Source organism: Lissotriton helveticus, chromosome 1_1 (assembly GCF_964261635.1).
Source record: "Lissotriton helveticus chromosome 1_1, aLisHel1.1, whole genome shotgun sequence".
NCBI lineage: Eukaryota > Metazoa > Chordata > Amphibia > Caudata > Salamandridae > Lissotriton > Lissotriton helveticus.
In genome coordinates this window covers 1,533,538,825-1,533,555,438 of record NC_136057.1, presented here as the reverse complement: position 1 = coordinate 1,533,555,438, position 16,614 = coordinate 1,533,538,825, and positions in this window count along the sequence as shown.

The window sequence follows — 16,614 nt, the reverse complement described above, 5'->3', positions numbered from 1 at the left end:
GGCATGTCAATTGGCAGATATTGTAGGTGAAACCCATAATTAACCAAATGTGAGTAGTAGCATGGATATTTTTACAAATATCTGCAAGGCAAAGCATTTCTGCATAAGAACTAGAGGCTTCCTCTGCAAAACAGCGAAAATACTGTTTGAAGCTGGGGGTCACCTTCCTGTTTTTCCATGACTTTATGGATGGAAGCTGGTAGATATGGACACTTGAATGGTTAAAGATGAACACCAGGAATTCCAGGATTTAGAATTGGGTTTCCTGATATATTGAAATGTTCCTGTGCAACTTATGTTTTTGCACTACATTTTTCAGCATTAATTGTGCTAGGTCTGTGGCTGATGTAATTCCTTTGCAGGGAATACAATTAGCCAATTTTGATAGACTCCACACCACAACTAAGATGGTGTTAAAGGCCTGTTATACCAGAAGGTCTGTGATAAAGTCAATTAAAAATTCTTCCCAAACTTAAGCTTGCGTAGATAGGGGTTGTAATAAGTCTTTAGTTCTGGACCGGCCTGCCTTGGTCTGGGCACACATGTTACATTTTAATACAAATTACTTCATGTCCAACTTAACCAGAAATTTCTAACCACTAACGTCACAGTCTTGGTTCTGCCAGGATGTCTAGACATAACAGCCGCAATCCCATGCAGGGTGAACCGCAAAAAGTAATTCAATTACCCTTAAATTAACCTGTGCTTAACCCTGGGTAGCTTGGCACGAACAGTAGTCAGGCTTGACTTAGAGGCAATGTGTAAAGTGTTTATGCAGCATACAAGCAGCAATACTGTGAAAAAACACAAGAAAATTCCCAAACCATTTTAGAAAATTGGAGTAAATTGTAATAAATGATTTGCCACCAAAACCTAGACATTTGGGTTGGGGCCTGTCAGCGCTTACCTAAAACGTGGACGTTTTCTAAGAAAAAGAGTGTGAGAAGGTTAAAGTTCAGCGGGGCAAGGCTGCAGTAGTGTCCGACTAGGAAACATCATCCTCGAATAGCCATGGGGAGAAGCCGCGGCAAAGATATTTACCTCCAGACTTAGCCCTTGAGATGGAAATCGAAAATTTCCAGTGCAATTAAACTGAAGGCTTTAGCCAAAGACAGGTCCCCGAGGTCTAATACCCTTTTGGCAAAGGGCCACTGAAATGGATTTGCTGCTGCGTGGAAGAATGCAGTGGGAGAAGTCGCAATGTCAATCCATCTGGTCATGCACCACGGGGGAACAGGCAAGCAGGTTGGTCCGGGCCTATTCTTTGTTCTTAACGTGCTTTTCAAAAAAAATTCTTTCCAAGTCAGAAGTTTTGGAAAATGGGCACCTTTAGCACCACAACCAAGGGTCTAGGAAGGGATGGAGACATCTTGGGGGTTCAGGGCTGTTATAAATTGGGTTACTAGTTGGCAAGGGTATGCACCCTGTCCAAGTAGGGACCACAAGGCTAGTCAGGGTAAGCTAGATAAATACCAAAAGATAACCTGTGCTCATACCCTGGTGGCTCGACACAGAGCACTCAGGCTTAACTCAAGAGGCAATGTGTTTAGTAATTGTGCAAATCAAACACACAGTAACACACTGAAAACACCACTAAAAAACTTCACGCAGGTTGAGAATAATAGAGGACATTTCGGTAAATAAAACAAGACCAAAATCCAATAAGTAGAAACAAAGATAATGCTCAGAAGTCCAATGCACTAGGGGTTACTTGAGGTCGTGCTAGACCAGGGTAAATCCAAAGTTCAGGCCAACCAAGATGGAGGCTAGGTCGGTTACAGGACTCGGAAAGGTCCTGCTGACAAAGTACCTTAGATGGAGCAAGCGTTGCTGTCTAAGACTCAAGCGAGGAGTCGATGAGGTGCCGCATCAATCCAGTGGATGGAGGTGAAGCATCAGGGCTGATCTGCGCATATATTAAGGCTTTGGCATCAAATATCTTGAGATAAAGGCACTGCATCATCACTGATTTGCACTGTCTATTATTGTCGAGCCACACAGTCTCTCAAGGCTCCTGCATCTGTGTCATAGGGCTATGAAAATGTTCTGATAGGCGCAAAGCCATTACTGCTTTATTTTTTAAGGAAAAACAGCTGCTGAAATCACTGTTTACCCAGTAGCCTATCTTCCTGTATGTTTTTATTTGGCACTCTGTTTTTTCCTTTTATCGGTGTTATGTTATTGTGTTGCAGCCTTCCTTTTCCATTAAAGCGCCGGGACACTCTTTTTGAGTATCCGTGCGCTATATAAAAGAATAAATAACATAACATAACATAACATAACTTCAGAGGCTCAGGACTGGATTGGCACTTCAGACAAGGGAGAACTCAAATTTAACAGAGTCCAGCAGCTGAAGTATCAAAGGTGCAGGAAGTCTTTGATGGCCCTGAGACTTCGGACAGGGGGCAAGCTTGCAAGCCCTTTGAGTCACTCTGGGTTCAAGTGAGATAGGTTCAGGCATTGCCCTCAGCATGGCAGAGATCAGCAAAGAGCAGGTTAGCTCAACAAAGCAGAGAACTAGTTCCATCAGAACAGTCCATCAAGCAGAATGGCAATGGAACACAGCAGTCTTTACTCTTGGCAGAGTTCTTGACATGTCCAGTAGTGTACTGTCTTGGTAGGGTCAGAGCCCCAGTACTTATACCCAAATGTGCATTTGAAGGGGGAGTGACTTCAAAGCAGGTCCTTGAGGTGCACAATTCCCCTTTCATCCTGGCCCTGTCTGCTGACTATCTGTGAGGGGCTAATCAGTATTTTTTGTGGGACATAGGACACTGCTGTTTCAGGTGGAATATCAGCTCTCCCTCCCTCTTCCTGCACAGGAAGCAGGACTGGACTGGTAAATCCAGGCACCGGGCAATCCCCCGGTAGGCTGGATGGGGTGAGAGCCGGTTCTGGGATGGGGGCTGGTTCTGTTGTTGGGGCCGATTTGGCCATGTCGGACCAACTGCGTGAGTCAGAGACAGTGACATTAAGCACAACCAGGCCCAGGCCCTGGGCTGGCTGGGCCTGGTTGTGCTTAATGTCACTGTCTCTGACTCACGAAGTTGGACAGACACGGCCAAATCGAGCCCATGCCTGCCTGAGCACAACAATTCCCAATCTCTCCGCATAATGCTCCCCTCTCTTCCTATTATTCCATCTCTTTCTGTCCTGCTCCTCACTTACTGATTACTGTGACTTGAAGAAACGGTTCATAACCTCTCTTTCCTTCTTTCATTTAGTTGCTTCCCTGTGAAATGGATCCAAAAAAGAAAAACACTCTTGCAGGAAATTCCCTTTTTCTGACATTTTTCTATTCCAAAGTGCAGCCTCGGGATGGAGAGAAATAAAACGTTTTACATATGAAAAATAAATGCATAACTAAATAAAGCAAGACAGGGTGGTTGCAAAGTGGCCAGATTGGTTGTATTTAAATCCAAACGTATCAGAGAGAGGCCACCAAATCTTAATATGAGCCGTAACTGAGCACCCACAAGACCTACAGTATTAAGCTGGTTTCTTAATCAGTGCTTTGAATGCATTATGTTACTTGACTGGTTTCCTAATCAGTGCTTTTATTGCAATATGTTACTTGTTTGAAGCAGCTCAGACAAAATGTGTTGGTAGGTTATAATATGTTGTGTTGTCTTATGAATTGACGCTTGCATGGTCTTGAAGTGATGTTGTATAGGATGAATACAACAACTGTCCAAACAACAACACAGTAGGAAATAAAGAACCTAAGGGTCCAAAACAAGTTAGTTAAAAAAGAATCAACCTAAAGAAACAACTCACATCACAAACTATGGAAAATGCTTGAAAAAAAATTCAAAGGAACTTTGGAAAAACATAGACAAATAATCAAAAATATTTAAACTGAATCTAGAGTTTGAATTCAGTTTGAAGTACAATTTTATTTCAGGTCAGAGAACGGAAGCACACATCACATGGTGAAATGTTTTGAGTACACGTGAGCTGTCTCGGTAGCCTGAAGAGCAGGTGCTCCAACTCAAAGACGTCAAATGGCAGGTTCAAAGGTTTCAAGTCATTTGGCAGGAAATGTCAACACAATGCCAATATGTTGTCAAATTCCCAACACAATCAGTGTCACTGAGATGAGGGGCCAAGGAGGGTTTGTCGAACGCCTTTTGAACCATAGATGGAAATGGTGATGCAAGTTCAATCCTAGGTGCTGGTGGCCTCTAGTCTCAAGGATCTAAGCAATGCTTTCCAACTTTGACTACGATCCTGCATGGGCTCAACAACCTGGAAAGATGAGTTCAATGGGTGCCTCTAAGCAATACTTGTCTTGTCCTTGGTATTTTGGCTCAAGCAGGGTTTATTCAGTGAAAGAGCATGTGGCTTGAGTAGAGCCTCACTTTACAGACTTTGCAGTGAAGCGCTACTTTTGTTTTCTCATCTTTCTTTGAACAGCATTGTTGTCCCCAGGTGGGGAAGTGCACCATTCCTGGATGGATTGCAATACCTTGTTGATGGGTGGATTGGGAAACAAAATGTGTACCATGGCTCTGGGTTTATGGATGTGGTCTTTTTATACCATACTGCTTACGTTTTGTAAGGATATAAGCATTGGATATTGAAACGGTTCCCATCAGGGCCCTGTAGTCATGTCCTTAACTTTTTAGGTAAAACCACTCGCTGATTTCTGAATAGTTAGTGAGAGCCACATCCAAGTGTTTATAGCGGGCACAATTAAGTTGTAGCTGAAGGCAGTGCAAGTTTCTCTCAGTGGGGCAGTATGGTGTTCAGTGGGGGAGAGGATGTGGCACTATGGCCAGATCTGTCGAATTTGGAACTGGGGAACCGGGTTCAGCCTTCATGACCAGTCCACTAGACCACTCTCCTGAGGGAGCATATTCCCATGCTAGACCTTAGAAGGCCTCACTAGACCTTATAAGGCCTGATGTCTTAGCACAAGCAGGTGTACCCTAGTGGTGTCAATTGCGGGTTAACCTCGAAGGCCTGTCCACCACAATCCATACTAAAGTTCATATCCATTCTTGCGGACAGGCCTACAAAGCAGCACACCCTAGGGCAACAGTGATCCAGTCACTCTGACTCTGTCACTGAGGTCACATGAACCTTGAGCAGGTTAGGGGTGCAAATGGTGTGACTGCACTGGGTACCTAATTTGGGTGGGTGCATAGTGTTGCAAGTATATTATGGTTTAAAAGAAATGTACAGCCTCCTTCCTGGCCTCCAGCAATTTTCAGCATCAAGAAAAATGTTATGATAATTTTGGTGATTAATGTTCTTCCTAGAGAGAGATCGGAGTTTTGTCTAGTGGAAGGGTTGACTTATGGAAAGGTAGCACAGATGGTTAATGTGCCTGTTGCAAAGAACATGCAGATCACAAAGTGCACATAATGTTAACTAGGTTAGTAGGTTTCTGCTTTTGTCAGAGAGATCCTTTTGTTACTTGCAGTTTGTAAGTTAAAATCCTAACATAGAACAGTGAGCTATTAAACTGTACTGCCTGCCAGTATGGTTGTCATGTGGCTTCTACACCTTGTAGTCTTTTGTCTTATGAAACATTTCCTATACAGTGATTTACACACATATAAATTATTGTCTTGTGTAGTGTGTGTGATGTAAAGTGCTCTGACACTTTACACTGACATGAGTGGCGCTGTAAATCAAATGAAATGCATCTGGGAAAGAGTGTGTTTATGGAGACTTGAGGGGGATTGTTAAAGGGTGGTAGTAAGGGAGTCCGAGTTGTAGCTGATCATTGGGGCACCAGCAAACATTGTTGCACAAGGCGGCACCAGGACTAAAGTCGGCCCTGACATCGAGGCCAGTCCATCTCACCCACTGGTACCTCCATTGGCCTTGTTTCAGCAGTAGTAGCTGCAAATTACCAAGGATCGGCAATGCAAGATTTGCACGCACACCAAACTAAGTTTGCAAACTTCACAGTCTCTCTGCTTCATGCACAAGCACTTTTAACATGTGCTGCCTGCTCTGTAGCCACTGGAATTATGCAGCAATGGGGGACAAAATGATGCTGCAGTGTTGACTAAATTATGCAACAAAAAAAAGGCTGCAGTGTAATGCAATACATTTTCCTATACTTTATTAGTTAGACATTTTTACACATCATAAGTCTCTGCAAAGATTCTGGATCATTAGTATCAGTATAACATACAAATGCAGCAGTGAGAAAGGTGATCAGTCAACCTTTGCAAAGGGCCGTCCACTTTGCAGTAACTCAAATCACGTTTTTTAGTATCTTTTTATCCGTTTGAGCTACAAAAATGATTAGCTAAAACTGCAAAATTATGCAGTGGATGATGTATTATGTGGCAAATATGGCAGAGCCATAATTATATAGAAAACATTTGCAAAGTAGGATATTTTGCCATTCATGTTTGAACTGCTCTTGTGTAAGAACGGAGGAGAAGTGCTAATGAGAAAAACTGCAAGGCTTGGAGAAAATTGGTCTATGATTCCACTTTTAAGCGTATTTGGGACATTGTGTGATTGGAAATATATCCGGCTTTGTGAATGTATTTAAATGCCAATAACTCCTATTCTACCTTAAATAATCAAGTGAATCCATTGGTTGAATTAAATAACCCAATAAGCTGTAACTGGTCGGTGAAATGCCAAACAAATACTAAAAATTGGGATGTTTGGCACATTCTGGCCACACCTCTGACTCCGCCCACTGATCGAATTCTTGGGTTAACTCTGCCCTCGGAGTCTCCGCCCACAGTTCCCCTACTTTTTTTCCCCCACTGCGACCACTGAGTATAGCGTTTATGCCACGCCAAGCCATGCTGGAGGCAATGAGACCGGCACAGGCATCCGGTTGAGACAAACAGCGTCATTATTGTGGCTTGCCGTGTTTTGTTATGCTGGCTTTGTAACACGTCAACATGACCCTACCTTCAGAGCATAATGAATGGACTGCTTGGCAAAGAGGTGTTCAGTTATAAAGGGATGTGTGTCACATCAATATATTCAATGTATGCAAAATTGCACGCATATTCATGAATTCAAAAAAACATTTGGGTATGTTTTCATTTATTTTAATGATTTGCATAGCGCTGGCATGATGCCTTTATGTCTCTCTGCAGCCAGGGGCCCAGCGCAGGCCCTTGCAGTGGTGTTGTTCCATCTTTAAGAGCCCCCATTTCTGTCTCCATACTGAGAATGTGTGTGAGGTATGAGAGTTTCAGTGGCCCCTCAGCTCATTTTGCTAGGGGAGGGGGGTTTGCGTCACACTATTATCTGCAGCTAGGTCTGTGTGATGAGTATCTATAGCGCTACCAAGAACCATGTGATGCCTCCTAGGCGCTTGGCTAGTGAGGAGCTTAGGTCCTGGGGTATGAGGGAGTGCTGAGTGAGTAAGATAGCATCCCTCCTTTTTTTAGCAGGTCAGTGTGTGACTAGAGATTTGCGATTTACAACCTCAGTTGTTTTTACAACAACTCATCTTGCCCTGTTTCGCAGTTTGTGTGCTGATACTTGTAGCCTGCGTTCATAGGAGGAAAATCTAAACTACACAAGCAGCTTGTGTACTTCTTGTCTATTCAATATTGCATTCTGGTAGCTGCTGCATTTGTAAAAAGAAAATCAAAATAACAGTGTGCATTGTTTTATATCATGCATGTACATTGAATATTGCATTTTGGTACTTGGAGTCCTGCGTTTGTAACATGAAAATAACATGTACAGTGTGTTTTATGCTATAATTCACCTAGGATGCATTGTGATACTTGTAGTCCTTCATTTGTAAAACAAAATCCAGCAGAACATGTACTTGGTGTGTACCATATAATACACGTAGGAGGAATTCTGCAAAGCAACATGTACAGTTTGTATTTATGTACCATATCTGTGCTTGATAGATTTCACTCTGGTACTTACAGAACCAGAATATAGGAATTTTTTATATCATACCTTCTCATGGGATATTGCTTTATGGAACTTGAATTCCTGCCTTTATAAAATGAAAATTAAAACTGCATGTACAGTGCGCATTGTTGAATATAGGACTTCTGCAAGGCAGAGTGCATTCTGGTACTTGCAGTCCTATATTTATTTTTATGTTGGTGTTCTCTTAAGGTATTTTAAAGTGAAGCATTTATAATGAGAATTCAAACCACAGATGACGCTTGTATTGTGTCCTCCCAGGTCTGTGTGTGGAAAGCTGTTTTCCTTCGTATGTTTAGCATGGACAGGGTGCTGGCCATGATTGACTTGTATGTAGTCTGCATGCTACATGCCCCACGATGAAGAGAAGGTGGCCTTGTGTTTGGCGCACACACTGCCAGGCCAGCAAACCTTGTGACCGAAGATGCTTGGAGTGGGTGCTGCAAGAGGTGTACCAACATGTTAAAGGGGTGGTCACATATGCAAGGGCAGTCTGATGTGTGTACCACCATGGGATACCGGCTGATTCAGGGGCACACCGCGGCTGGAAGGGGATGGGAAAGAAAGTTGGTGGCACCAGGAAATGCCACTTGGTCTGTGGCATCATGTCAGCAGTACCCTGTAGATCCAAGTATGTGGGCACACATACAGAGATTAGGTGTAGTGAGTGGTAGCTAATGAGGAGGTCAAAACACTGTGTCAAAAACATTTATTGTCTTCATTTTTCTCACCACTGGTTGATGAAATTGTGATTCGCTTTGAAAAACAGACTGTAAAATTACACCTGACCAGCGTGTGATGCTTACACCCCATCTTGACCTTTTAGCCACGGCACTTTGCATGAAAATCCCGACCCAGGCCCATAACTGGAAAAACAAAACTACATGTCCCAGAATGCAAGGTAATGTCTGGGGAAAAAGAGTAGCACCTATTGTCAAGGCATTGGCAGCAATGCACCCCTGCAGCGACCACAAGCACCCAGCCCAGGAGAGACCATGGCACAAAGATGACGTCTTTAATTATTCTCTGGCTCAACGGGATTGTGATGGAATCATCCATTATACCTATGAACTGGCTCAGTTGTACATGGATGATGTGATCAATTATTGGAATTGACTTATTCGTTGAAGACATGGTGATGTCATCAGTGCAGTTTAGGAGAGAAAATGTGTTGAAAAATGCTTTTTTTGGCCTTTCTGTCTCCAAACTTTTCTTAGGGGACAATCCCCACCAAACTCCCCCTAGTAGTGGTTGCTCCCTGCGCTTGCTCGCTACCCACCATGTGGGGGCTGGTCTCACTTATACTTTGTTCCTTCTGATTCACTACATGTCTATTTTTGGTGCTCTCTGAAAGAATGTCTATGGCTGGGTGGGTGCGCTCGCTCACTACGCACCAGACAGGGGCTGGTCTGGCAAAATTTGCCAGGGCTGCTTTTAGTTCCCAGTCCGGCCCTGCCAGGAACAGCTGTCAAGTGTAGATGAATGCAGATGAGTTCTCTCTCACACTCACCCTTCCCATGTTTGTGGCTGTCTAGAGGAAATGCACAAAGTGTAGCTGTCACCCATCCTAGATGTATATTGGAGACCGGTTGCAAGGCACACATAGCAGTAAGAGCAGAGAAATGTCCTCTTTCCAAAAGCGGCTTTTCTTCAATAGTAATGTCAAATCTATCTTTCCTAGTAAAGAGGATTTATCATTACCCTTCCAAAGATATGGAACATAATGCAGTTAACCCTTTCCAATCAAAATTTACAGCTTTGAATTATTTTAAGGAAATCCCAGTGCTATGAGAGGAGAAGGTCTCCCAGTAGTGAAAAACGAATTCAGCTATTTGTCACTACCAGGACATATAAAACACACCAGTACATGTCCTACCTTTTACGTACACAGCACCCTGCCCTTAGGGATACCTAGGGCCTACCATCTTTGATCTGTCCCCCTCTCCTCTCTCGGTCTCTAATTTTCAGTCGACTATGACATTTATCAGGGACTGGATGAACCACAACCACCTTAAACTGAACCCCGACAAGACCGAGTTGGTTCTTACTGGTGGTTCATCCAGCCCCTGGAATTCTCTTTTCTGGCCCCCCTCTCTTGGCCCGGCACCATCCCCCTCCACTGTGGTCAAGACACTGGGTGTTAAAATGAATAATCAGCTCACTCTTCACTCACAAATTAGTTCCGTGGTTTCCTCCTGTTTCCTCACTCTCCGAACTATCCGCTCTGTCTCCCTCTTTTTCTCTCCCCAGGCACTTAAGATCATCATAGCCGCCCTGGTAATCTCACGATTGGACTACGCCAACGCCCTCTACCATGGCATTCCAGCGTATAGCCTGCGTAGACTCCAAACCATCCAGAACCAGGCGGCCAGGCTGATATACGGCCTTCCACGCTATCACCACTCCACCCCCCTTCTAAAAGAGCTTCATTGGCTCCCCGTGAAACAACGCTCCCTTTTTAAGATAGGATGCATGGTTTTTCAGGCCCGCCAGGGCACTGCCCCCGCCTTCATCGCCGCACTAATTAAACCCTATGTCCCCGCTAGAAATCTTCGGTCTTCCTCCAAGTCCCTTCTTCAGATCCCCCGCTTCTCACGCAAAAAATGGGGCGGTTCTAACTTCTCAACTCTGGCTCCTACCTTCTGGAACTCACTTCCAGACAATCTCCGCTCTGCTACTCAGTATCTCTCTTTCCGCAGAGACCTGAAAACGTTCCTCTTCAGCCAGGCTTTCCCCGCCTAATACTTATTCTACCCTTCCTTGGTCTTTCTCCCTCAGTTCTGAACCTCCAGCGCCAAGAAACCGCAAGGTGTACGCCGCGCTCTACAAGTGTTTTAAATTAGAAATTTTAAATTAGAAATTACCATAGGGGTGACTTGTGTGTAATAAAAGGGGAGTTTAAGGCTTGGCTAGGGGTGTTAAAAGCCAATATGAAGTGGCAGTAAACTGCACAACCAGGCCTGGCAATGGCAGGCCTGAGAAGGGTTTGAAAGGCTACTTGAGTGGGTGGCACAATCAGCGCTGCAAGCCCACTAGTAGCATTTAGATTGCAGGCCCTGGGTATATGGTATATCACTTTACAAAGGACTTATGAGTAAACTAAATATTCCAATCATGTATACACCATTTCATCATGTTTAGAGGTTAGCAAAGGTAAAATGTTCAGAGTCCTAAGGCCAAGAAAAAGAGGTCAGCAAACAGAGGAGGAGGAAGGTAATAAGTTCAGGTGACCCTTCATAGAGGGACATTTCCAACAAGGACCAGCTCGGGCTGAGTCCAGGTGTGAGTTCAAATAGTGAGAGCCCATTATGTCTCTGTGGCTCTGAACAAGAGGCCAGCTAACTAACCCTTGGAGCCACTTCTGGTAGTCCTAGGTGCAGGTGTAGATTGAGGACTCAACAGCAGGGTTGGCCTCTGAGGGTCAAAGCCAGGCTCCACGCATTAAAGCAGTCCTTCCAGGTACAGCCGTAGTCTGAAAGAGTGAACAGCAGATCACAGCAGTAGGCAGTCCTCTGAGAGTCCTTCGCAGGTCTAGTAGTGCCAGAAGTGTGGGTCTGAGAGCCTTATTTGCATACCCTTGTGACCTGCTCTCAGAAAGTGGGAGAAGTTTCTGGAAAGGTCCTTGGAGGTTCTGGGAGTTTCTTGCCTCCCCTGCCCTGGCTTAAAGCTGGCTGCACTAGCAATACAGGGTTGTTAGGCCTATTGCAAAGAGACAGGACACAGACTATTCAGGTGCAAGTTAGGACTGTACTCAGCTCTGCCCCACATTCTGCTAGTTGATGGCCCATTAAGGCTCAGCTAATCACACTATTGTGCGACTGTCTATGGGAATTCACAAAGTCTAACTGTCAGCTACACCCAGTTATGTAACCTAACAAAGGTTGCATGCATGAAGGGCTGAGGGCAGAAAATTGGTAAATTTCTCAAAGTAAAAGACACACAGATGATGGACGGAATACAGAGCAAATCAAACATTCCCCCCCAGTCAATGGATCTGGGTTAAATCCATTGTTCTTTTGCTCACCATGCCACCTCAGTTTAGGCCCAGCCATATGCAAATCAGCCATGAGCCTGTGCCTCTTGGGAACTGCCCAGACGAGCTGCCAAGCCAGGTCCTCCGTGGACCGGAAACAAGCATCCTGGGACCGGTTTTGGGGCATCACCCCTCGTCAGCCAGGCTAGCTTGAATCCAGTGGCACAGTGAGCACGGGACCAATGTCTGGGTATACCCGGCACACTTAGGGCAAGAAAGCAAAAGCCACACTGATGATGGGCCACATGCAGAGCAAATCAAACATTCACCCCAGTCAATAGATCTGGGATAAATCCATTGTTCTTCTTTTGCTCACCATGCCACCCCAGTTCAGACCAAGCTATATGCAAATCAGTCTTGATCCTGTGCCTCATGGGAACAGTCCAGACCGAACTGCAAAGACAGGTCCTCACCGGACTGGAAACAAGCATCCTTGGACCGGTTTTGGGGCATCACCCCTCATCAGCCAGGCTTGCTTGAATCCAGTAGCACAGTGAGCCCGGGACGCACGACTTGGCATACCCTATGTACTTAGGGCAAGAAAGCAAAAGACACAAAAAAAAGAGCAAAAAAAGATGGATTTAGGCACATATCTCTGTACTGGGGTGAATGCATGACATTGTTCTGCATTCTGTCCATCATTTGTTCTTTGTGCAACTTTCTAAAAGTGGAATTTTCAAAATTGTAATGATAAATTTGACTTTACCATTAAAGAGGGTTTATCATTATAAGTTCATAGGCACACAACATTACATATTTACTGCCTCTCAATTAGTAATTACAGTTTATTAAGTGTAATAAGGAATCCCATAATGTTATCATATGAGAGGGATAGGCCTCACAGTAGTGAAAAGCGAATTTGCCGTACATGCCCTACCTTTCAAATACACAGTACCCTGCCCTATGGGTTATCTAGGGTGTACCTTAGAGGTGACATATGTAATAAGTGGGAAGTTTAAGGCCTGGTAAGGAGTTTTAAATTCCTAGTAGAAGTGGCAGGGGGAAACTGCTTTAAGGCTGCAGTGGCATGCCTGGGACATGTTTTAAGGTGTTACTTAAGTGGGTGGCACAATAAGTGCTGCAGGCCCACTGCTAGCATTTTATTTACAGGACCTAGGCATATGATACACCACTCTACAGGGGACTTCCAAGTAAATTAAATAAGCCAAACAGATGTAAACCAAATATCTCATTGTTCAGGAAGAGAACAGAAGCACTTTAGCACTGGTTAGCAGCGGTAAAGAGTCCCAAGGCCAACAAAAGTGACCAGAATAGCTCAGTGCAATAAACCAAATAATACACACAAACGAGTAGTGAAACACAGCTAAGAAACACGATGATTATACATAAGGGAGCTCTGAATAGTACATCATTAAAAATATAGAAATGTTATTATATCAGGTAAGATATCGGCACATCATTTTCTGTAGGAGACGTCATGGCTGGTAGGCTCAGGGCACTGGCATGTGTGACTGTTGCTGCTAATGATGTGTGCACTGGAGCTGGTGATGACACACGATTGAGCGTTCCCAATGCACAAGACACAGGCATCCCAAAAAATGTAAAAGACCTTCAAGGCTGATAACCAGGGACGGCATGTAGGAGCACAGGAGATAGAAAAGGGAGCAGAATCACTCTGAATCCGGTCCGCAGTGAAGATCACGGCTAGGGACTCAGGAGATGTTCGGCACCAAAATGAAGAAGGCAACTGGAGGCACCAGAACCGGAAAGCAAGGTTTATTTGGAGGAAATGTCCCCAGCAGCGGAAAGACAGCACCACTCTTCAAACAGGAAGAAGTAACTTGCAACAGTAAGCAAAGTCAATAATTCAAACCAAACCATTCTAGAATTCAGCCTGTACAGAGATGCACACGGCTGAGAAAACATGTGAACAAAGTACATACAACTGCAAGTGAGTAACATACGTAAATAAAGTAATTGAAACAACAGAATCTAAGTACAAATGACAACAAACATAAAGAATTATACATGGGTAACAGTAAATTACGGGTTTTTTTTCACCAAAAGTTCTAAATGACATCAAATAGACAAAGAGAACAAAGCTTGAGGTGTTTATATGTCACTCAGAATACCAAGGTGAAACATTTCTGTGTCTTCCCTCCGTTCTCTCTCTCTGCTCATTCATTTCCAGCACTGTTCTGACAACTTCTCGGAGAATCCTGTTTGCAATGTCATAGCAGTGAATTACTGGATTTAGAATCCAGTCATTCAAGCTAATGGCTCTGTATAAGAGTCACACAAAATACAAAATAGGTAATCCCTAAGCACAGAAAAGGGATATATATGTATAAATGTATATACCTCAGTTAATCACCATATGGCAGTAATTGATGAGCCATATCCAGTTTCAAGGCTGATCCTAGTGAATCGAGCTGTCTCTGTCCCGGAGCGGTGTGTTGACACCAAGATACAGCGTGAAGCCAGCACACATGTACTGGGGTGCTTCATTATGCAGAGCAATACCCAGCTGGGGGGAAATAAATGCTTTTGTTTGTCCAAGTAGGGGCAGCTGGAGTTGAAACGGAGTGGAGATGTAACATTATGTCTTGTGATTGGAGAAACTAAGACACTCAGCGTGACATTTCAAAATTTGACAAAGACAAACAGAGATTTAAGTTTTAGCAGTGGGCAGAATCACATTTTTTTCCAACATTTTGTGAAAGTCTATAAAAATTTAACTCATTTACAAGAATTTCTGCTTTCATAGTGAAATGTGGTTCATCGGAATCTTGCATGACTTTTTTTTACGGTGACATGGATCTTGCCTAATAATGTCACGTGATATTCTGGCAGGAAATTGTTTGGAGGAGTAAATGTCTCAGAAGTATTTTTTTCTAGCGAGCATACATTATCCAGAATTGCCTAGTGCAAATTTTCAAAACATTTTGCATTTGTTTTGTTAATTTGAAATACTGAAATGTATGAACTTCACTGGTCTAAATACAATTTCATACAGTATGTAATTATGTTATGTTGGTCTATACATGCTCTGTGAAAATACCAGGTGTAGTTGTCATTGTGTAAATATATATTAATAATTTGTATTGCACAAAATACAAAGTGAATATTTGGCAATTCATAAGTGATTAGTACAACCTGAAAGAACTAATTTTAAACAAGTTTAGCATAACAAAATATTGAATTAAAACCTGCAAGGATTCAAGCATATGCCTTGTAGATTGCCTCGAACTTTAATATGCAACATTACTCATTCAACTGTTTTATCAGAATGTGTTACTTATGATTTGCAAGTAAAGGTCCCTACAACAACACAATAAAAAAAATCAAAGAAAAATAAACACACAAAGCTTTCTTTAATAAAGCACAAATAGATGAATGTTAGATATTGGGGGCCTGATTTATAGGGTTTTGGTGTAGGGCAGCATAGCAAGTCACATTGCTGTGCTGCCCTACGTCAAAGTGATATAGCAGGAATGCACCATATTTCTCAAATATGGTGCATTCATGACCTCACATACAGCAGTAGGGGGACACTAATATCCCCATGACACTGATTACCTTATTTTAACTACTATATGGATGCCGGCACCATTAAAACATAAACTAACACCCATAATGGCCTTTTAACTCTCTCTATATATTTTTTTGGGCCCCCACTTAGTTTAGAAGTGCATCCCTGTTGTCAGGTGTATGCCCGCCCTCTATCAAACCAAATTTTTAGAGGGCAAGGACTGGTCAATGATGAAGCATGACACCCGGTGGTGTGTGAGACCAGTCCTTCACTTTTTGTGAGATGCCTGCACTCACAAAGTAACACTGCACTAACACTAGTAACATTAAGACTGGTAGCGGTTCATTGTGGTACACAGTTTATGTTGGAGGCTGCCGTCTACCAGTACCCCGTGCCTCTGGTTCCCTCAGCCCAGATTTTTCTGGCCTTTGTGGTTATGCATTCATGTTTTCCCCCAGTGCTGGTGCTGCCTTGGAAGCCTAGCTCCAATGCAAGAACCCTAGCAGCATAGTGCAAGGGTGCCTGTGCTTGTTGGCAGGATTGTTTTTGTGAAGGGAGGGGTACCTTCCTGCACAGAAACAGTCCTGGGAGGCTTTTTCCTTTTTCCTTGCATGGCAGCACACATGGAAAGAGGAAAAAGGTAGGAGAAATACAGTTATTTCCCCATGTTGCTCCTCCCCTGGGGAGGTGTAAGGTTTTGGTGAATCCCCAGGTTTACTTTTTTTTTTAAACCTAGGAAAGAATCAAATTGCATGGGTGTTGCATGTGAACACCCTCTGCAACACCCATGGAAAGCCTTCCTAGCAGCAGAGTAAGGCAACGCAGTGATTTGCGCTGCCTTGCCTTAATCCATATCTATGAGGCCATTCAAAGCTGCATAAATATCTTTGCCTGACCTCACAAATATGATTTGGTAGGTTGCGCTGGAGAAGCATAACAAAAGGGAATGCTCCGGCAGCGCAAAGGGCTCATAAATATGCCCCCGGTACTCTAGTTGGCAGAGGTTAGCAGCCTGTCCAAGTAGGGACCACCATCCTTGTCAGGGTGTTTCAGATACACAACCTAAATTAACCTGTGCTCACCCTCTGGTAACTCGGCACAGAGCAGGCAGGCTTAATTTAAGAGGCAATATGTAAAGCATTTGTGCAACGCTTAAAGTACAGTAACACAGTGAAAACACCACAGAAAGACTCCACACCAGTTT